This window comes from Lemur catta, chromosome 6 (genome assembly GCF_020740605.2).
Source record: "Lemur catta isolate mLemCat1 chromosome 6, mLemCat1.pri, whole genome shotgun sequence".
Classification (NCBI taxonomy): Eukaryota; Metazoa; Chordata; class Mammalia; order Primates; family Lemuridae; genus Lemur; species Lemur catta.
Genome location: NC_059133.1, coordinates 23,040,921 through 23,063,634, shown reverse-complemented (window position 1 = coordinate 23,063,634; position 22,714 = coordinate 23,040,921). Strand labels below are relative to the sequence as shown.

Below are 22,714 nucleotides of genomic sequence, written 5' to 3'. Positions count from 1 at the left end.
CTCATTAAGATGTGCTGCTTTGTACTGGGGAATTGAAAAAGTTTCCTAGATCCAAATTTAGTTCCACATTTCAATAAACAATAAACTTGGGCATTCACTGTTGTACAAAGCACTGAGCATGCAGAGATGTACAAGACTTGGTCCCTGCCCTCCGGGAGCACACAATCTAGCAGAGCAGCCAGGCACAGAAAGAGCAGATTAGTCTGTAAGGTGATGAGTTTGGGAGTAGCCGGGGGAAATATGCTGACGGTTCCGAGGAGGAAGGAACTGGCTCCACCCAAAGAGAGTGGGGAGGACTTAGAGGATCTTGCCTGTGAACTGGGCCCTGGAGGTGGATGGGATTTTAGCAGGCTGAGAAGGCTGGGGTAAATGAAGGCAGACCCGGAAGTATCAGCAAGGAGATCTGAGTGGTTGCTGCATATGCTGACCATGACACCGTATAGGGAAGTAGCAATGTGGACTGGAGAGCAAGTTCAGGCTCCTCAGCAGGTGTTAAAGCCATGGAGCTCAGAAGAGCTCCCAGGTGAAGCAAATCAAGCAGGAAGGGACGAAGACAAGATGCAAATCCTGGCTGGAGCAAATCTGAAGGAGGACTGGCTGAGTTCACCTCGGGGAGAGAAGGAAGAAGACAGAATGATGAGGACACAAATCTCGGCCAGGATTTAAAGGGCATATGGAGGAGGTGGAATCAGCACAGGACTGGTCAGAGATACAGGAATGAGAATTTGCAGAGTTTGAACTCCCAGAATCCCAGAGACTCCCCATTGTCAGAGGGCTTTCCCACCACCCTGCTCATAACCACCTCCTGTGGCTGCTGCTTATTCAATGCCTGTGGACAAGAAATGTTTCTGGCTTGTTTATTGCTATAGATTCTACTCCGAGACCAGATCTTGTCATCTGGTAGAATGCAGGTATGGACAAATGAATGAATAATATTTTCAAATTATGCAGAAAGTTGAAAAAGTTAAAAGTTATGAAAATGGCCTTGGGTTTGGCAATCAAAAGACAAAGGTGATGTTTGAGAGACTAAGTTTAGGAATGGCAATAGGAATAATACCTATGTCACATGGTTGTTATGAGGATTAAATGGCTAATACACATAAATTCTTAGCCTAGTGGCTGGATATAGTTTGGACTCAATAAGTGTTAGATACCTATTACTACTCCCTGTAGCCTTCACTTTCAGAAGTTTTCTGGTGAACTAATTCTTTTTTTAAATTTTTTAGTTTTTTTAGGGACAGGATCTTATTCTGTCACCTAGGCTGGAGTGCAGTGGTTCCATCATACCTCACCATAATCCCAAACTCCCTGGCTCAAGGGATCCTCCTGCCTCATCCTCCCAAGTAGCTGGGACTACAGGTATATGCCACCATGCCTAGCTAAATTTTTTAATTTTTTTTTAGAGATGGGGGTCTCACTATGTTGCCCAGGCTGGTCTCAAACTGCTGGCCTCAAGCAATCCTCCCACCTCAGCCTCCCAAAGTGTTGGGATTATAGGCGTGAGCCACCACACCTGGCCCTGAACTAATTCTTTATAGTGGTACTGTGTCTAACAGATTTGCTTACTATCCTTCCAAGATACACTAGAGACATATTGCCTTAAAAACAACACAACTATAAAGTACCACTTTATGAAATGGCTGTATCAGAATTGAGTGAAATGAAATCTGGCTGTCAAATGTATCTATGATGTGGGAGCCTAGAAAACTTCTAAGGAACCAGAATATGGACTGGAATCTCCTTTCTTATTAAGGAGATGCATAGAACTAAGGCAGCTGCAGCCAGCACTGGTGTTCTGTCCCTAAATCCATGATTGTGGCAGCCAGCTGCTCCAACGAAGCCTGAGAAGTGGGGTGGATCAAAAAACCGGCTCTGTCACAAGGTTTGGGTAAAGAAGGATGCCAGTAGAAAAGATCCTTGAAGTTGTGAAAATATTGGACTGAAATGCAGGAGATCTGGGTTTTATAGAGAATTACTGGCCGTCCCACTAATTCTCTGAGAACTTGACCAAGGCACTTAAACTATGTGTGTCGCAGTCTTGTCATTTGAAGAGAGGACTGCATGAGCCTCAAGTCCTCTGCAATAGATGCCTTGCAAAAATGGCCACAATTTCACCATCCCTCCATGTCTGTCCTGTTTGCCACATTGTAGGTAGAATCTATTCTACCCTTGAATCTGGGCTAGCCCTGTGACTTGCTTTGATCTACAGACTGCAGTAGAGAAGTGACATTATGTTTGAGTCTAAGCATTAAGAGGTCTTGCAGCATCTGCTGTCACTCTTGCAATGGTGCTGTGGCCATGTGAACAAGCCTGAACTAGCCTCCTTGAGGATGAAAGATCATGCAGAGAAAGAGGCTCAGCCAACACCCAGCACCAACCACCAGAGATGTGAGTGAGGTCATCTTAGACCATCTAACCCCAGTCGAGTCACCTGATGAACACAAGTCACATGAGTGATTCCCGTAAGACCAGCAGAAGAACTGCTTCGCTGAGCCCAACCAAAATTGCTGACCCAGTGAATTGTGAACAAATGATATGGTTGCTGCTTTAATCCCTTAAGTGGTGGTTTGTTACACAGGAATAGATAGCTGATACAGCCCCTTATATAGCTGACATTCTAGAAACTGATTTTGTTACTCTTAAAAAGGAATCAGGCTGTTTGATCTTTTAGTTGTATGTTAGGGTTTGCTGAAGAGAACTGGGACAAAGGTTAAGTGACTATTTCATTTCCTCCCCTCCTCCCTCCATTTTTGGTCCTGAAAGCCTTTTCCTTGCAACATTGTTATGTGTGGACTCACTACAATTTAGAGCTTGGCCACCCTTCCACCCTATTAGAACTTGGCTTGAGGTTGGGTGTCATGGCTCATGCCTTTAATCCTAGCACTTGGGGAGGCCAAGGCAGGAGGATTGCTTAAGGTCAGGAGTTTGAGACCAGCCTGAGTGAGACCCTGTCTCTAAAAAAAAAATTGAAAAATTAGCTGGGTATGGTGGCACATGCCTGTAGTCCCAGCTACTCAGGAGGCTGAAACAGGCTGAGCCCAGGAGTCTGAGGTTGCAGTGAGCTATGATGATGCCACTACACTCTAGGCCCGGCAACAGAGTGAGACCCTGTCTCAACATAAAATAAAATAAATAAATAAATGACTTGACTTGGAGTACACTGAGCAATACAAGAAGTGGCTGGGGTGACTCAGTGGTCCTTCCTTCTGAGTCACTGAGTTGTCAGTTCCCACTCTCTGATGGTTCCAAGGGACATTCATTCATTCATTTAGTCAAAACCTCTGAGCAGCTGCTGTGTGCCGGGCCCTGCACAGGAAGTGGTGTGGTGAGGGGAAGGTCTGGATTGGAGTGGATGGGTGACAAGGGCTGAGTGGGTTTGTGTGGAGAGGGGCTCACCCATTGCTCCCTCCACAGCTTCCCTGTGGCATCTCTGCGCACACACTGTGAGCTTCCCTAGAGGTGGCCACATTCTAAAGGCACAGAATTTCAGAGCTGAGGGAACTTTTAAGGTCAAGTTAGTTCAACTTTTTAAAAAAAATTATATATAAGGAAACTAAGTCCTAAGAAGTTAAGGAACAGAGGTAGATTGTAGTAAAATGAGGCCCAGAATTTAGATCTCTTAGTGCCCAATCTGGAGCTCTTTCTATTGTGTTAAAGGACTCCCTCCAGGACCCACATCCTTCTGATTCCTGAACTTGCCACTAGTCCTTCTTAGCTTTGTATTTTGGACATGGAACCAGTTTCCTCTTCTGGTTGGAGGTTCAGAAATTACTCGAGGAATCTTTCCTCCCATAAATTCCAACCACAAAATGATAGTGGTATAACAACAGCAACAATACAAATTCAAAAAATATTTATCGAGCACCTGTTATAGGCCAGGCTCTGCCTTGGTTTTGGGGATACAGTGAAGAAGAGAGACAAGGAATCTACCTGTGGGGGTAATTAACATTCCTGAGGGAGGTAGGGCAGACAATACACAAGGAAACAAATGAGATGATTAGAGGCCGGTGTCATAAAAAGTAAACAGGATAATGGAAACAAGGTGACTGGGCTGAAGAATATATGGTAAGGAAAGACCTCTTTGAGGAAGTGACATCTGAGTTGAGCCTTGATTGGTCAGGAGCCCGTAACTCTTCAAGAAAGGAAGAAAGCAAAGGCCCCAAGGCAAGGACAAACTTATCTTATTTGAGAAAGACAAGGGAGGCATATCCCCGCCCCCATGTATTTGAGTGAACACATGGGAGGGTTCTAAGTAATAAGACAGCTTTGCATTTTTATTTATTCATTTATCTAGCTATTTATTTATTTTTGGGACAGAGTCTTGCTCTGTCACCCTGGGTGGAGTGCAGTGACGTCATCATAGCTCACTGCAACCTCATACTCCTGGGCTTAAGCAATTCTCCTGTCTCAGGCTCCCAAGTAGCTGGGACTACAGCTACATGCCACTACATCCAGCTAATTTTTCTATTTTTAGTAGAGACGTGGCATGGCTCTTGCTCAGGCTGGTCTCAAACTCCTCAGCTCAAGGGATCCTCCTGCCTAGGCCTCCCAGAGTGCCAGGATTATAAGCATGAGCCACCATGTCTCGCCAGCTTTACATTTTTAAAAAACTCAATTGGCTGCTTGGATAGAAAATGGTTGTTGAGGGTTGAGAGTGAGAAGGGGAAGATGGTTTACTGAATGCCAGCTGCATGTGGGGTCCTTTGAATATTTTAGCTCTAATCCTCTCAACACTTCAACATAGATCCCATTATGCCCATTCTTTGGACAAGGAAGTAGAGACTAGAAGGGATAAAGGAACTTGTCGGAGATCAGAGACAAGGACCTAGGACCACCAGACCCTTCTCCCAGTAGCTCACAGCCTTCCTATGCTAATAAATTTTTCTGATTATCATCATGTTTTAAATCGTGTAATTTTAGAGCTGAAAGATATATTTAATAGATTGGAAATTCCTTGAATGCAGGACTCATGTCTTACTCATCTTGCCATTTGGTTGTGGCATAATCCCTGACACTTGGTAGGTGCTAATATGACATCTGATGAATGAATGAATGAGTGAATGGGTTCCAGTCATGAGAGGTTCTCTGAACCACTCCCTACCTCAGGCCTACCATTTTCAGGACAGTAGGTTATGTGTTATCCCCCAAAACACAGGGCTGAGCTGGAACAAGAAGCTAAAGAAGCTATGGAATCTGGGGTTTATTCCCCTACTCCCCTCTGCCTGCAATTTATGTGTTTATGGCAGATATTCTGTGTGTGTGTGTGTGTGTGTGTGTGTGTGTGTGTGTGTGTGTGTTTTCATTGAGGCATTTTATTTGTAAGTATGTATTACATTCCTAGAAAAAGAATCCCAGAGTTTTCCTTCCTGTGTGTTTTTGTCTTGCTTCTTTGTGGTCCGTGACACCAGTTGAGGTTGTCAGTACAACGAAACCAAACTGATGGGATGGGAGCCCATTATTTTCTAGATCTCTGAGTTGCACATCAACTCTGGGGTTGATCACTGGACACTTGTTTAACCTGCCTGTGATGTTCACAACGATTTTCCCACTCTGTGGCCATCCATGATTTCAAATTCTCCAAGCAATCGTGCTTCATCATTATAGTTAGAAACTAAACAATGACTTTGGAGCACAGCCTAAGAAGAACCTGCCGTCTGCCTATCTTTTTGGCATGGCTGATGCAGGACATTCACGCACCATTATGGCGGCTGGAAAGATGACGGGAAGAGGACAGGAGGGGAGAGCACACAGAGTTACTGGATTTCCTGTTTCAGCCTTCCATCTTAGTTTGGTCAACTCCTCAAGGTCAGGCATGGTGTCTATTTTGTACCACATCATGTTGGTAGTATGTGGAGCCTACAGAGAGGATCAGCATGGGGCTTGGAAGTAAGTTTCCTCTCTGAAAATGAAATTAAACAAATTAAATCCTCATGTGATGGAAAAAACAGATGCCTTCTAGGTCTCCTGGAACAGCTACTTGACTGGAGTTTAATGTTTCAAGAAGGACCATTTGGACAGAACAGGATGTGATCAGGATGGGAGCACAGAGAGAAAGGCCACCTTTGGCCTGCTGTTCAGCAGAATGCAAGACTGCAGAGGGGGGGACACTGTAAGTGGGGAGTGGGGGCTTCTGGTTTCTAGAGAGGACCCTCTGTGATGGGGTAGGACCAACTGGTTCATTAAGGCCTGAAGGAAACTGCCCTCAAGATATTCACCACTAGGTGTTTTCAAGGTTGATCATAAACAACAAACTCTCACATGTTAAGTTGGCTTCCTGGTGACTTTGGGGGTCCTCTGCACAGACAGGCGCCACAGACATTTCAGTCACTTTGAGAAAGGAATGGTCTCCTTTCTTTCCTAAGTGAATTCACTTGCAGGTGTTCTAAGAAAACTGTGTCACCAAGAATCTGGTCTTCCCTCTCAAAGTTGAGAAAAGCTCGGGTCACTGCCATTTTTTGAGGTTCTGGGTATACTAAAAATTGAACAAATGCTACTGTTACAATATTTTTGGTACATTTTCAGTGTTTTTCTTGAACCAATTGATGCATTTAACATACAAAATGCAATGTGATATTATTGTGCTAGTGACAACATAATCACAGGACCTACAAAAACATTAGTTCTTGGTGCATTTTAAGCAGTGTGGTTGGAGGATGGGATGTAAGTTTAAAGGTGATGGATGCCTTCTGCTTTCCGTCTTCCCAGGAGATCTCTGTAACTGCGTGAATAAGACCATTTGGAGACAATGTCAGAGATAAATAAGAGACCTGTGCAGTGGGGCCTGAGGCCAAATAGCCATGCTCAGAGGCATAAATCTAACCAGCTTTCTGAACCTGTCAGCTAAGGCTCAGCCTGTCAACAAGATGATGCCATCCACAGGCCATTTGCCAAATCATCCTTCCCCTGGTGACACCCTGGCCTTGTCATGTGGCCCCCTTAAAATATCACGCTCCACCATGATACACATAGCATCCAGCTATGGACATAGGGAACGCACCTCAAAAAACGTGTTGGCTGGCTGGCTGATAAACTAAGTATCTTTTGAACATTCCATTTTAAAAGACAGCTACATGACAGCGGTGGGAACTTGCTTGGTGAGATGGAAAACGTGAGAAGGGCACTGATCACACACACACAGCTACATGCTCTCCCTTTTATATTATGCCAGTTCTCCCATTTGGTCCCATCTGGCTTTGGGGATCCTCTGTCTTCCCAGGACTTGTCCCAACAGCATTTCAGACTGTGTCTCTCAAACCATTCATGAGTCATGAAATCAAATTTGTGGGTTGTAACCAACATTTTCTAAACAAATCAGGAACAGAATAGAATGTATCCAAATATATCACACATAGTAAATGTTTTTTTAAAAATAGCACAAAATGATTATTTGGTAAAACTTCTTTCAATTCCATATATGTGTGTATTGGGTTCAGATGTAAACTTTATTTCCTACTGTGAGTTACAGATAAAGTTTTCAGTCCACTGCTCTGGGTGGCAGATTGAAATGCCCCAAGCCTTCTGCAGAGCGGATTCTATAACCACGTGCTTCCTAAGCAGAATGGTTACAAACAACTGTGGTAGGAGGTGACTATTATGGTCTGAATGTTTGTGTTCCACTAGATTCACATGTTGAAATCCTAACCCCCAAGGTGATGGTATTAGGAGAGGGGCCTTTGGGAGGTGATTAGGTCATGAGGGTGGAGCCCTAATGAATGGGATCAGTGTCTTTATAAGGAGGCCTGAGAGAGACCCCTTGCCCCTTCCGCCATGCAAGGCCACAGCAAGAAGGTGCTATCTAATGAACCAGAAAATGGGCCCTCACCGGACATGGAATCTGCCAGTACCTTGATCTTGGACTCCTAGCCTCTAGAACTATGAGAAGTAAATTTCTGTTGTATATAAGCCACCTAGTTTATGGTACTTTGCGATAGCAGCCCAAACAAACTAAGACAATGACCTAATGCTGCAAACTACGCAGGACCTTCCCAGCATGCCAGGGTCTTAGACATGCTCTGGTCCAAGCCCTGAGCTTCCAGTTTTACAGGTAAGAGGCTGAATCTAAGAAAGGCAATTCAACAGATTTGTAGTAGAACCAGAACTCCGATACAGTTTCCCTGACTCCCCTTCCTGGCCTCCTCTCTTTATTTTTTGTGGTCTTCTATTGTAATACAGCAAAGAATAGCAGAACAGATTTGGATTTAGGTCAGAAAACCCAGATTTTAGTTCCAATCTCATTACTTATTAACTATATGATCTGGAGACCATAACTCTCTTAATGTATCTGCTCCTCAGTTGTATTGAATGTAAAAAAAAAATAATACTAGGGATCAATCAAATTAATCTGTTTAATGGCACTGTTTAGACTGTGTGGCATTATACATACTTTCTAATAATTATTATTTTTGTTCCTTGAGTATCCATGGTATTTATTCAAGAAATATGTACTGCTGTGGGGAGAAAGGGGGTTTATACCACAGCACACAGATAGAAAGGGGATATTACGATGTCTCACCCTCCTAAGAGTATTCAGTGACACTTTCCAGGGAGAGGATTCTTCTCTTCATTTTGTCCTAACATCTGCTTCTATCCCCAGAACCCTCACAGCGGCCTACAGAAGTCGCTTAATTTAAAGCTAGTTCAACAGCATGACAGCTTTTACCCCCAAACCACCGTGGGTGGCTCCCAAAAGCAGCCTGCAGAATGGTGTTTCTCTTCTTGGGTGTTTCTCTTCTTCTTCCCATCTTGGGATACACTGGTAGCTTCATCAGCCTGTGGGTGCACATGAGGCCCTAAGACTACATAATCTCTGATTAGGACGTGTTTGACTTCTACCTGCTCATGTGGGGATTCAATACCTGCCCCCACCTCCAACAGTCTTCTCCAGTTATTTCTCAGCATGTCAAGGGGAGTGTCTCACATGTGCTGTGCGTAGGTGCCCAATAAATAGTACCTTTCTTCCCTGTCCAATTTCAGAACTGAGAGAGAGACACAGGACAGGTTGATGGACATCAAAATGATAATCTTATTACTAACAAAAGCTCGATTGCAGGATACCCTTCCAACTGAAGGCACAGTGGGCTGCCTATCACCTCACCCACCAAGTGGAGCTTACTATCTACCTGGGCTAAGCCCGAAGACAGCAGGCATCCCCTAGCATGGGGAACAGAGACTGTGTGCCCCTGGGATAAGCTGGCTCCAAAACAGGAGAGAGGAGGAAGCTCAGTCAAGCAGATTCAAGTCCCAAACTTGCCAGTCAGAGAACTTTCTTCTCCCTTTCCTATTGGAAATCCCTCCAGACAGAAACAGGAGGGAACGAACGCTGCCCTCTAAGTTTCCAAACATGTTTGCTTGTGTTCTTTGGTCTCTGGCTTCCTCGTTCAGGAATCACCTAATAACTGCAAGGAACACCAGGTTCCATGCCCAAGTGGAGAAAACACTCTTTCTCCATCTCTGTGCTGGGCCCTAAAGGGAAGATGTGCCTGGGTTCAAAATATCCTGGAGTTTCACAGGAAACAGTTTCTTTTTGTTGATTTTGCACCAAAACTCCCCCTTGGCTCCAGCCTCCCCAGACAAAGCCTACGAACCTATGCAAATAGATTCTAGAGGAGATGGGATTTAACGCTTGCGCCTTGGAGCTTGCTCTGGAGACCCTACTGTACAATCATCCCTGCGCCTACGGTCATGGCTCGAGGACTTCTTTGCTGCTCTCAATTTCCCATTCTTGTTTCAGAGATTTTAAAAAATGTGACAACCAACCTCCAACCCTTTAGCTTTTCCCCTTTCTCCTTTTCAAGGAGTTGGTCTTGAAACACCTCTAACCACCTCTTCCCCGGCTTTGCCATCAATGCACAGCATGACATCCTGCCCTTCACGTATTTCCTGAGCTTCCTGTAACTGTCCAATACCTCCTGATTAAAAAAAAAAGACTGTAGCTTCCTACAAAGCCTTGTCCAACATCTTGTAGGATCAAACAAAAGATAAAAATACTCTCTTTTCTTGAGCTACCCATTTAAAACCCAAAGCAGCTGTTTGCACAGGAACTCTGAGCATCACTGAAAGGGAAAAGGCCAAAGATCATTTACACCTTTCTGGACACATCACATTTATTTTAAATATCATGCAGGAGGCGATTCTGACCAGCGGCCAGTGAGCACAGGTTCTTGTTTGTATTCCTCTAGACAGCGACAGCAGTGACTCACAGCTTTTGGAGTTGTGACCCACCCCCAGCATCACTATGTGTTTGCCCTCCCTGCCCTTCTAAAGGTACAAGGTGGATTTAGGATGGGTGGGAGGATACACGGTGTTAATGAATGTCAATCACTTTTTAAATTTAAAAAGCTGAAGCTTGGAATCAGTTTTAATTCCCCTAAAATGTCATCAATTATTCTTCCTGGTGATCATTCACATGTCTCAATCTGTACTGTACAACATTATTTATAAAACTTTATTGTACATCATTCCTTTTATTATCGATTCATTAGTTGATTCAACAAAAGTTTTCTGGTACTTTTTGGGCAGGTGTTAAGGCTATAGAGATGTGATGCATAGGGGAGCAATTCATATAAATAACTCTGAGCTGTAACATTCAAATACAATTCTTTGGGGGCATAGGAGAAATGGGCCATGTACTTCATCTGGTGGATCTTGGAAGACTTCTTGGAGGAGGTGGGGTTTGAGCAGAATCTAAAGGATGGGTAAAACATTTACAAGGGTTTCATGAGGAGAAAAGGCATCTGGGTGGAACTTTAGAGACACAGAGTTTCTTGGGCTCAACCTCAGACTCCTAGGGATGAGGCCATGGTCCATGTGGTCCTAATGTGTAACCAGGGTTGGGGGTCATCAGGAACAAAGGCTCAAGTCTGTTCAGAGACCAGAGAGTAGAGGAAATCTTATAAGGCCATCTCAGGTGCTGGGACAGTGAAAGCCAGCCATTCTCCACCTCTTAAGAAGACCAAATAAGAGGAATTAAGTGAAGCATGAGAGCTTGGTTTCCTTTGAAGCTGAAGTTCCTGGACGTGAAGTTTGTTAAAGACACTAAGGTTTTTGCGCAATGTGGCAAGGAAGGGCCTTCTCTGAAACAAAGAAGAAAATGTAGTTAAAAATCCAAACCAAGAAACAGTGCAGAATCTCATTTGCCTGTGCCAGCGGTTGACAAACTTTTTCTGCAAAGAGCCAGAAGTAAATTTTTTCAGCTTTCTAGACCATATGGTCTGTCACAACTGTTCAAGCATGCTGTTGTAGTGCAAAAGCAGTGTTAGACAACATGTAAATAAATGAGTGTGGCTGTGTTCCAATAAAACTTTACTCATGGACACTGAAATTTGAATTTCACATAATTTTCACATGTTACAAAATATCATTCTTCTTTTGGTTGCTTTCAACCATTAAAAAATGTAGTGGCTTATTATTCACAACACCCAAGAGGTAGAAACAACTCAAATGTCCATCAACAGATGAATGGATAAATAAAATGTGGTATGCACATATAATGCATTATCATTCAGCCTTAAAAAGGAAGGAAATCCTGTTAGATGATACAACACGGATGAACCTTGAAGACATTATGCTAAGTGAAATAAGTCAATTACAAAAAGATACATAGTGTAGAACTCCATTTATATAAGGTATCTAGTCAAATTCATAGAAACAAAGTTGCCAGGGACTGGGGACAGGGGAAGGGGGGCGGGGGGGGGGGGGGCTTGTGTTTAATGGGAACAAAGTTTCAGTTTTACACAATGAAAAAGTTCTAAGATGGGTATAAACAATTCGAGTATACTTAACACTACTGAACTATATACACTTTAAAATGGTTAAGATGGTATTTCTTTTTTTACCACAATTAAAAATAAAAAGGAAAAAGCAAAAGCAAATTCTTCTTTACTCAAAAGTCATACAGAACCAGGCAGTGGACCCTCTGGGCTGTAGTTTGCCAAACTCTGGCCCATGAGCTGAGAGCAAAAAAATGCTCCAGATCAATGCTTCTCCAGTGTCTCCATTGAAATACCTATAGCAAAATATAAGGGAGAATACACACTCCAACACGGGTCTGCCTGCAAGTCTTATAAAATTCTTTTAAAATACTCCTTTAAATGAAAATCATGGATATCTTAAAATCCTAGTCCATAATACATGTTGTTTTAATGTCAAATTGACATTCACTGTAACAAATCTGTAAAAATGGATGCTTGTTCAGGCTCAGAGAGAGGGTGAGTGACTTAATCAAGGTCCCAAGGCTAGAACAAGTTAGGTATGGGGCTCAATCCACAAATTCCTGGTCCCAAATGGTCTTACCATCAGGCCTTGGCTGTCTATTCCCAATCCCTCCCCCTCCCCCCCAAGATTGAAGCAGTCTCTAATGTAGTGATGGCAAACCACTTTAGAGTTTCTACCAAAAAATCAATTCATAAGTTTCAAATATTCATTCTGTTCTGTTCTAGGACATTTGGTTTATTCTAAAACTCATTTTCTCCTCCTGCTTTATCTAACTATGCTTTCTCGTCCATCTGTAATTTCTTTTTCTTTTTTTACTTTTCCTACTAGCATCCCATTCTGTTATACATTATGGGATGTTAAATTATGAGGGACCTGAAAGATTTGTTGTTTGTATACACCCACCATCATTTTTCTCTTGTGGTAGACTGTAATATTTGTTCAGAATTCTCCCTTCCTTCCCTGCTCTTCTCTCCATCCTGTTGACTTTAGACTTTGCCATAGGATTTGCATTCTTCAGTAGAATGTGAGCAGAATTGAGAGTGTGCCAGTCTTAAGCAGAGGTTTTAAGAGGCATTGCATGTTTCCACTCCTGTGGAGCTCTAACTCTCCTTGAGAACCATATATCCTGAGTAATGTCTGTTTTTTTCAGCCTGAGTCCCAGAATGAGAACCCAGCACGTGCTCAGCCTGCAGGCTGGAGCCCAGCCCAGCCAATCCAGATTCATTTGTTTCTGGAAGCTACTAAGTTTTGGAGTTGTTTGTTACACAGTATTGTCCCAGCACAAGCTGACTAGCACACCTTTTGGAACCAGGGCTTTTTAATTTATTTATTATTTTTGGAGGTCCAGCCCTCTTCCACTGTCTATGCATAGGGTCTAGTTGGGCTGACTGTCCCCCACCCTGCACCCTGCACCCACCACCACTACACTGACTAGCTCTCATTCCTCAAATATACAGAGTTTGTGTATCATCTCTGGTGAGATCTCAGCTGTTTTTTATCAAAGCTGAGAGAATCTCATACTCTCTTGGCCAGCAGAAATGCCTGACCCTAAGCTTTGTCACCTGCTATAAAGAGCCCCTGAAGAAATCTTATTACCTTAAGGAAGTAAGATAAAGTATAGGAAATCTTACTTAACTCCTGACTATCTGTTTTATAACAAAAGCTTAGAAAGAGGAGTGTGGATCATGGAATACTAGATACCACACCTCTTGGGTGCTTTTTGATATTGGGAAGGAAAGCATGAAAAACAAATAGCAGTTTTCTCTTAGAATGCGAAGAACAAAAGCTGCAGACACCTGAAAATAAAAGCTATTCCTTGGGCTTTGTGAAAGAGCCGAGTCAGCTCTGAATTACTTGTTCATATGAGGAGCTAGAGTAGGTGGTGCGGACAATCCACAACACCAGTGAAACTTAAGAGGCCTTCATATGGGCTGGGAAACCCTAGAGCTGCCCAGAAGTGTTTCAGACGTGCTTTAGAGGAGGTGTTTCTTCAAAACAAACTGCTTGAGGAAAACATGCTCCCTTACACTTTAGGATTCTATGAAGATGTGCTGTGAAAAAAATAAAAAGCATAAAGGCTACCGATTTAAAATATACTTACGTATGGCTTTGTTACGTACTTTCTTTAAAAACAGGGTATTTTGGCCGGGCGCGGTGGCTCATGCCTGTAATCCTAGCACTCTGGGAGGCCGAGGCAGGAGGATCACTCGAGGTCAGGAGCTGGAGACCAGTCTGAGCAAGAGCGAGACCCCATCTCTACTAAAAATAGAAAGAAATTATTTGGACAGCTAAAAAATATATATATATAGAAAAAATTAGCCAGGCATGGTGGCTCATGCCTGCAGTCCCAGCTACTCGGGAGGCTGAGGCAGTAGGATCGCTTGAGCCCAGGAGTTTGAGGTTGCTGTGAGCTAGGCTGACGCCACGGCACTCAGAGTGAGACTCTGTCTCAAAAAATACCCAAAAACCAAACAAACAAAAAAACCCAACAGGGTATTTCTTAAAAGCAGTTTTAGGTTCACAGCAAAATTGAGTGGAAAGGACAGAGATTTCCCATATACCTCCTGCCCCTACACACACATAGCATAGCCTCTTCCATGATCAGAAGTACAGTTGTTACAATTGATGTATATCGGTAGAGTTGTTACAACTGATGTATATCAATTGTAACAACTGAGTCAGAGTGGTACAGAGTGAGTGGTACACATGAGTGTAACAGTTGTTACAATTGATGAACCTGCACTGATACATCATTATCACCCAAAGTTCATATTTACTTTAGGGTTCACTCTCCCTGTTGTACATTCTAGGAGTTTTAACTAACGTATAACGACATGTATTATATCATACAGGGCAGTTTCACCACCCTAAAAATCCTCCGTGCTCCACCTCTTCATCCCTCTCTCCCCGCTAAACCCTGGCAACCACAGATCTTTTTTACTGTCTTCATGGTTTTGCCTTTTCCAGAATGCCGTATATTTGAAATTATACAGTATGTAGCCTTTTCAGACTGGTTTCTTTCAGGCATATACTTTCCAAAATAAGGCAACATGGGTTCTTAACTGTGTGTGTGAGGTTTTCTTTTTTTTTTCCTGAGGATAATAAAATAAGTTTACATTCTCTCAGTCCAGACAGCTGGACCATATAGGGACACAGTATGAGTTCTGCCGAGTGACAGGAGAAGCCGACTGGGGATTAAAAGGATAATCCCCAAAGTGGAAAATGAGCTGTGGAAAATCAGGGGTTGACAAACAGCCCCCTCTCCCATACCTTCTCCTCCTGCTCCACTCTCCTACCCTGCCCCCTCCCCACACGCCACGGTTTCCCATGGTTTCTTAGATGTCTGGGTGGCCTCGTCCCACCCCTCAAGTGGACTATCCACGTAACCCACGACGCAAACGCCTGGACTGCAATGTCCTATCGGTTGAGTGCTCTAATAGGCACTGGGGGTGTGCAGCGGGGTGGTGCTAACTTCAGTAAAATACAATCCCTGCCCTTTGCACGCTCGCATTTAATAGTAGTGAGAGACTTGTAAGCAAATAATCTCTCAGGAGAGACTGCAAAAATAGAAACAAATAAAGTGGGGGAACTCTCAACGTGTGGTCCTTTGGAAAGGACTCACGCCCCAGAGAATCTGACTTAATTGGTCTGGGTTGAGTACATTGTTGGATGGTGTCAAAACACTCCCCAGGTGATTTTAATGTTAGCCAGGGCTGAGCATCACCACCCTAGACCTACTGGATTAGGGACTCGGGCTAAGGCCCAGCAACCGGTGTTTTAACAAGCCCCTTGGGTCAAGTTTGAAAAACCACTGGTCTGTGCTGCTAAGAAGTGGCTGCATGGGAATGGAACGTTCTGGAAAGTGAGCAGTTGAGGCTGGGGCACTGGCCTGGGGGTGAGGGTCTCTTCAATTAGCATCCTCCCCGCTCTTCGCAGCCTCAGGGCAGCGGGTAAGCTCTCCTGTCAGAGCCTGGCCTGGGCCCTTGGGCTGGGCCCTCCTGAGGGATGGTGGCCTACGGAGTGCAGTCCTGAGACCACAGAGCCGCCCTCCACGCCTGGGTCTCCCGACCCGCGGCCGCCGCTCATGTCCGTCAGAGCCGCTTAGTGGGCAGGGAAGGCTGGACCCGTGGAAGGCCGCGGTGAATGGCCAGGAAGGCATCTGCCTGGAGAGCCCTGGCCTCAGCTTTATGGCTCCTTATCCTTTCCCCTAAACTGGGCCCCCCACCGAGGGCTGGCTTTTTGTAAAATTTAAAACCCAGACAGGAACCGTGCCTCCTTTTTTGCACCTCCAACGTCTCATCCCAAACAATCATGCCCGCACCCACACTAACAGCAGCGCTTTGCCCAGAGCAACCAAACCCTGAACCCCGATGCCCGTGACCCCCCAACTCTTCCATCCCAGCTGACGGAAAACAGCGAGTCCAGCGGCCTTCCCCCCTCGCCCCCCTTTCCCAGGCCAACTGGGCAGGGCACGACCCCCCGTCCGTGGTGCCCGGCGCGCTCGCGGGCGCTGGGACCCCGCGGGCACAGGAGGGACCCTCGCTCCTGCCTCCGCCGGCGTCAGCGCCCCGCGCGTCGCCCAAAGCTCCGGGCGGCTGCGGGCCGAGGCCCCTTCCCCGTGGGGAGGGCTGCGGCCGCGCGGAGTCGCGCCGGGGCTGAGGCTCCTCCCCTGGGGTGGCGGGGCAGGAAGCGGGGCGGGGGCGCGGGCGCGGGGGCGCGCGGTGCGGGCGGGCGCGCGGGGCCCGGGGCGGCGGAGTATGCGCGGGCCTCGGCGGCCAGCCCCGGCGCACAGCCGCGGCCGGGGCGCGCGGCGCGGGGCGGAAAAGCCTGTTTACACAGACTGCACACCGCCTGGGGAATAATGCAGTAAAGGAAGTGAGCCGGCTCGGCCTGACTGCTCCAACTTCCTGCTCTCACACACACCAGAGGGGAAAAAAAAAAAAAAAGAGGAGCGAGAGAAAGAAAAAAAAGGGGGAAAAATCAGGATCTCATTACAAGAGCAACAGACCGTCTGCAGACGCCTGTCAGCATGGAAAGTCGGGGGCTTTTGCCCGGGTCCTCCTAGAAATTCCCCCGAAGAAGGCTCTTGAAAGCTCCCCCACATCTGGGTAGGTAACAGGGCTTCTGCCTGTTGCTCGGACGCTTGCAAAGTTTCGTTTGGGGTGTTTTGGGTTTTTTTTTTTTTTCCCCTTTTCTTGGGCTTGGTGGGGGTGGGGCGGTGGGCGTCGCGGGGTGGGCTGCGGGCCGGGGTGGGGGTGGGGGTGCGTCCGCGAGGGGCGGCCGGCCCGGGGAGGGGGCGCCGCCGGGGATGCTCCGTCGCCGCCGCAGCCGCAGCTCGCGCGCTGGGCCAGGGGCCGGGGGACCCTGCGCCGGCGGTTCCCCGCCCTGGGGCTGCGAGCCCCGAGCACTGGGCGCCCGGCATGCAGCCCCGGGGGCTCGCCCAGGGCATCGCTGCAGGCAGTGGAGGCAGCAGGGGGCGGCAGGACTTGGGGTCCCGGGGAAAAACGGTGACTGGTGTCTGGAGCAGGCGGTGTGCCTGGAGGCTGGACCACCGCTGGGCTTCCAGCTGGGACTGCGGTCGGGTCCCCTCGGGGTGGGCAGGGGGCACCGGTGCTCGGATCCAGGGATGGAGAGGGGAGGTGGAGGGCACAGGGCTGGGGGCTGCGTCCGTTCGCGCTCGGCAGGTGACCCCCGCCCGGGTCACCGCCCCAAGCGCACTCCCAGTCGGACATTTAAAAGCCGGTGGAGTCTTTACTGGATACGGTTTGGGAGAAGGACCGGGCAAGAGACGATCGTGGCACCCCCGTTCTTTAGCTTCGAACTGAATGTTGGCCTGTAACGCTACTGTAACTTTTGGGGGGGATAAAAATTTTGGGGTGTGGTTAAAATAGAAAAATAAAAGATCTCGGTTTTGTTATGTTTTCTGAACCGAATCATCCTGGGGACAAGCTGCTGTTAGGTGGCGGGTGGAGGTGGGAGCAAGAAATGTTATTTTAGAAACTGCAAAAGGGGCTTTTTAGAAAAAAAAAAAAAACGAGTGTCGGGAGAGTTTCTGGCTTGTCTGGAAACGGCAAGACTAATTGCCATGCGCTTCCGCTTTGAAACTGGCAGCAGACAGCATCTTGAAAATGACTCACTAGAGGAGCTCACAAAGAAACTGTGGTTTGCTCCTTCTCAGGTTTATGTATTTGTGCCTTTTACAGTTTCCTTTGTAGTGTTCGAGGGGTACTCCGCCCCTTCCCCGCCAGCCCCCTCCCGCCCTCCCTTGAAAGCCCCTGGACGGTCTTTAACTCGCCCCCGTCCCCCAGTCCGGGGTAGGGGGGTGCAGGGGGAGGCCGAGTTGTTTTTGGAGTTGGCTGGGGAGAGGGTTAAAGGGATTCTGCTGCTACAGGGGGAAAAAGTTCCCTGAATTTTCCACTGGCTGCTGCAGGAAGAGAGAGCCCCTTTAGTCATTGCTAAGTAATGTCTGCACACACACCAACTAATCTCATTAGGAGTTTCCGCTGCTCGGCACAGGAGGGGTTTTGTGCAGCCACTGCCAGCCCGCGGAGCCCAGTGCCGGGGACGGAGACAAGTTACGGCTTTATTTACGTAGAGGTGCAGCCGCCCAACGAGCCTTTTCAGGGCAGCATCTTGAAAACTTTGAAGTCACTTTGGCCATTTTGGATTTGACTTATAAGTTTCTTTCCCGTGTGTGTGTGTGGGGGGGGGGTGGGGGCTGGGGTATGCGGGCGTCAAGCGGCCCAAACGCACTAGTCCTATCGGGGCTTCAGGCTTTGTGGGGAAGGAGAGAAACCAAACATGCTCTGGGCATCTGTTAATGAGCTGAAATCGATTTGTGAGCCTTAGTGCCAAACCAAATACCCTCAGATCTTTCTCTTTTTCTTTCTTTCTCTGTGGTACACATTTATTTGGAAAAGGTCAGTTACGAGTTCCAATTTATGAGGATTATAAAATTACAAATTGTGTTAGGAGGGCACGTGGGTCAGACAGTTAAGGAGACTGTCCTCAGTGTTCTTAGAGTTTCCAGTAATGATCGTGTCTGCAAAACCCCCTGAATATGAAGAGTGATGGCCTTTCTATGCCAAATATAGCAAAGGCCTTTTGCCCTTTTTTTAAAAAAAACAAAAACAAAAAACTTTAAATGTTGCCTAGAAATGTGTAGAGTTACTAAAAAGAGTAAAGAATTTTAAGGAATCTGATGGGACCGATGGGGGCCCCTTTATTGACAAAGATATGTTGCCTCTCTCTTGAGGGTTTTTAAGGTGTTGGCATTTCTTTTACAGTGGCGAAGTGTGTCCTAAAAACAACCCAACCAGCCCTACCAGGGTGTGAGTCAGTGGACATGAGTACAAGTCCCTAATGCTGTGCCTGGTATGGAGTTGGTACTCAATACATTGTTGCATTCAATTTGCATTGAAAGCTGTGAGTAGGATAACAAAACTTAATAGATAAGAAAAGCTTTCAAGATCTGACATCATTCTGCATGATAGTTCCTTAAGAATGGACATTGTACATATTCTCTCTCAAGAGTGCATTTCCTTCAGATAAAAGGGAAGTATTTAGAATTCCTCATTCCAACAAGTAATTATTGGAGATGCATGAAGTTCATTTAAGTCAGTAGTTTTCAATGAGGAGTAATTTTGCCTCCCAGGAGACATTTTTGGTTGTCTTAACCAGAGGGGGTGCTACTGGCATCTAATGAGTAGAGGCTGGAGATGCTGCTAAACATTCAACAGTGCACAGGAAAGACCCCTCCCACAAAGAATTTTCTAGCTCAGAATGTCAATAGTGCCCAGATTAAGAAACTTTTATTTACCTTAATAATGACGGTGAAGATGATGAAAACTCTTTCACATGCATTCATTGAACAAATAGGGCATTGAAAAGTTGTCAGTTGTAGTTTTTTGCCACATGTATAATATAGTATTTGTGAATTTTTCTCCTTTTGGTCGGTAACATGCAATAGAATGACATGCAAATGATGACGTTGTAGTGGCGTACCCTTTGTGAGCTGAATTAAACCATCCCTGAACCCCTACAGGCATAGCGTCTTCATGCACATGGTACCAATGCTTTTCAGACCAGAATGGCAGTAGGCCAGATGGGGAAGAGCAGCAATTTTTCAGTTCCATTTCAGTTCTGAAGTTACCTAAACATTTATTAAAGACCTCCTCTTCTTATATAAAAAAATTAAATAATTCAAGACTGCTAATATACAGTAAATGTAACTCTGAGATCATATATTAAAATTTATATTTTTAATAACCTTTTGAAACTTGAATCTTTTCCTGAAATTAGTTTTAAAGGACTTATAGGCAGTGTATATAAATTCAAATATTCACTTCTTAGCTGTCAGATATTGGATTTTATGTGTTCTGTGCTACTGAATTATATTTATACATCTGTCTGATTCAGAAGACCAATGTAGTGCTGTGAAATGTTGTAAAACATGACCTAGTGACAACCCAGAACACTCAATAAAAAATTATCCAAGGATGTGACTTCCTGCAGTAGAGTCTTTTTTCACTGAGGGTGAGTTACTGCTTACTAATTGATAGTTTTGTTCCCTTCCAGTTCCAGAGAATTACTCAGTCATCTCCATGTTTCCCAGACCTGGGGTTCCTCATTAAACTTTATTTTTATTTTTGTGCTTTAGAGTAAAGATGGGGGTAGAGGATGTCTCACTATGTTGCTCAGGCTGGCTTTGAACTTCTAGGTTCAAGCGATCCTCCTGCCTCAGCCTCTGGAGTAGTTGGGACTCTATAGACACATGCTTCCTCATTAAACCTTAAAAGAAATGGGCTCTCTGTCCATTCTGGTTTTGCCCGGGCTGTAGAGCCCAGGCAATGGGCTTCCAACATGTTCCCAAGGGCCTGCACCTAAACATACACATGAGAGAGGCATGGATGATTTGTATGAAGGACTCTACTTTTAACAGATTTTCTTGTATGTTTCACGCAAAAGTTTTTTATGTCCTGGTTATCCATAATTCCTCTTTGCCTTCGTAGATTGATTTATACTTGAGACCATGCTAGCATAATAGTATTTTCTATAAGTTAGTTGATTTTTTCTGTTGTAAAAAATATTAGCATGAATTACCTTAGGGAGATAGAGAAAACCACAATGAAAAAAATAGACATCTTGCATAATTATACTATTTACATTTTGATGTATATTTTTCTAGTCTTTTAAAATGGGTATGTGTATCTATGTATAAACACACACATAATATTTTTAATTGGAATCACAGTACTTAACTGCTTTGTAACTTATTTTCACTTAGCACATCATGTAACACACTTTAATAACTAGTACTGAGACTCAAGTTATCACATAGAGCTTGTATATCGATCTAATAAATGTGTTGACTCAACAATGGATTGACATAATTTCTACATGAACTTGTTCAATGTTTTTGTCCTCTGTGGTTCAAGTAATGTTCTAAGAATGCTGCCCTCTTGAAAGACTGAGTTCCTATGTGCTGTGAAATTTGGGATTTTGAGGAGTTTCTCTATGATTTAAGAATGAGTCATGATTTGCAGTAGAGTATCAAGATGTAGTAACAGGAAGTACAGGGCACTACACATCAAAATAGAATGTGAAATGATAGAAGAAGAGAAACTAGGTTAAACTGAAGATACACCTTGGAATTATCCAACTATGAAGGGGGAGGAAGGTGCATTTTATACATTTTGGCAACTCTTATTTATTACTGTTTCATTTTATGTCAGTAGAGTTTCCAAACTTTAAAATTGGTGTTTTAAATTGATTTTTAGCTCAGGATTACTATTGCCCATGGCCACTTTGAATTGAGGTCATTCAGCTTTTTGATTGAAACCATGACAATGAGACCATGAAAACTCTGTTTTTACCACTTATAGTGCAGCCCTGGTAAATTGAATTATCAGCGTGTGTGTGTGTGTGTGTGTGTGTGTGTGTGTGTGTGTGTCCTGTTAGATCCTAGGGGCTTTCAAAAATGATGGATCATTTGGTCTTTTAAATACCTATTCTATGCAGAAATTTGATTCTTCGTGATTCCTACCTGAAACCAAAATAAAAATGGCTTTTTACCCATTATTGAAAACTTACATATATGTCAGCAGTTTTACAATAAACTTCAAACTGGTCATTTCAATAAATTTTGATTTGGTTTGAATTGCCACTAGGAATTAACTCATTGACTATTGATATGCATAAATTTATATTTCCTGGAAAGTAATTACTAAATTTTTCTAAGAATTAAATAGGATTATTTTATAACATGGCTGAGAGATTTACTTGTATATTTTTACAGAAATTAAGATGATGGTTATATTAATGTATTCTAGCTTGAATTGGACTAAAATGAATTTACATACTTTAAAAAGAGGATCTAAAGCACATAGTATATAGTGTTCTTAAAGCTACTATATTTGAGAATAATTCCCAATTATCCACGTATCATATGGGAGTGATGGGATGGGTATAAAACACACTTATCTGGATAATGTCTGTCTTTTTTTGTTTTTGTTTTTAATTGACATGATAATTGTACATATTTAAGGGGTACATAGTGATGTTTCCGTACATAAAATGTATAGATCAGATCAGGGTAATTAGCACATCCATCATCTCAAACATTTATCATTTCTTTGTGTTGAGAACATTCAACATCTTTCTTCTAGCTGTTCGAAACTATATAATGTATAATTGCTAACTATAGTCATTCTGCAATGCTAAAGAACCCTAGAATTTTTTCCTTTTATTGGATACCTTCTCTTAAGATTGATAAAGTTTGGGCTCCTTTAAGCAATAGAATAAAGTAATATGAGACTTTTGTGTAGCTCCCTCTTTTTAAAAAAATTGAGATATGATCTACATCATTAAAATGCACAGATATTTAATGTTATCATATACATCTGTGTCACCCACCGAAGAGAGAATATTTCCTTCATCCCAAAACATTCCTTGTTTTATTCTATTATGACAATTTCATGATTCTACCATGTAGATTCTTAAA

The 22,714-nt window shown here is 44.3% G+C and overlaps 1 protein-coding gene across 1 annotated transcript in view; it reads left to right on the top strand.

Moving 5' to 3' along the window:
* The first annotated feature begins 16,463 nt into the window (after positions 1 to 16,463).
* Positions 16,464 to 22,714, top strand: part of ELK3 (ETS transcription factor ELK3) — a 64,725-nt gene continuing 58,474 nt past the window's right edge. The window contains exon 1 of the mRNA XM_045553189.1: positions 16,464 to 16,820. The gene's annotated coding sequence lies outside the window, so the exon portion shown is untranslated. The remainder of the gene's footprint in view (positions 16,821 to 22,714) is intronic.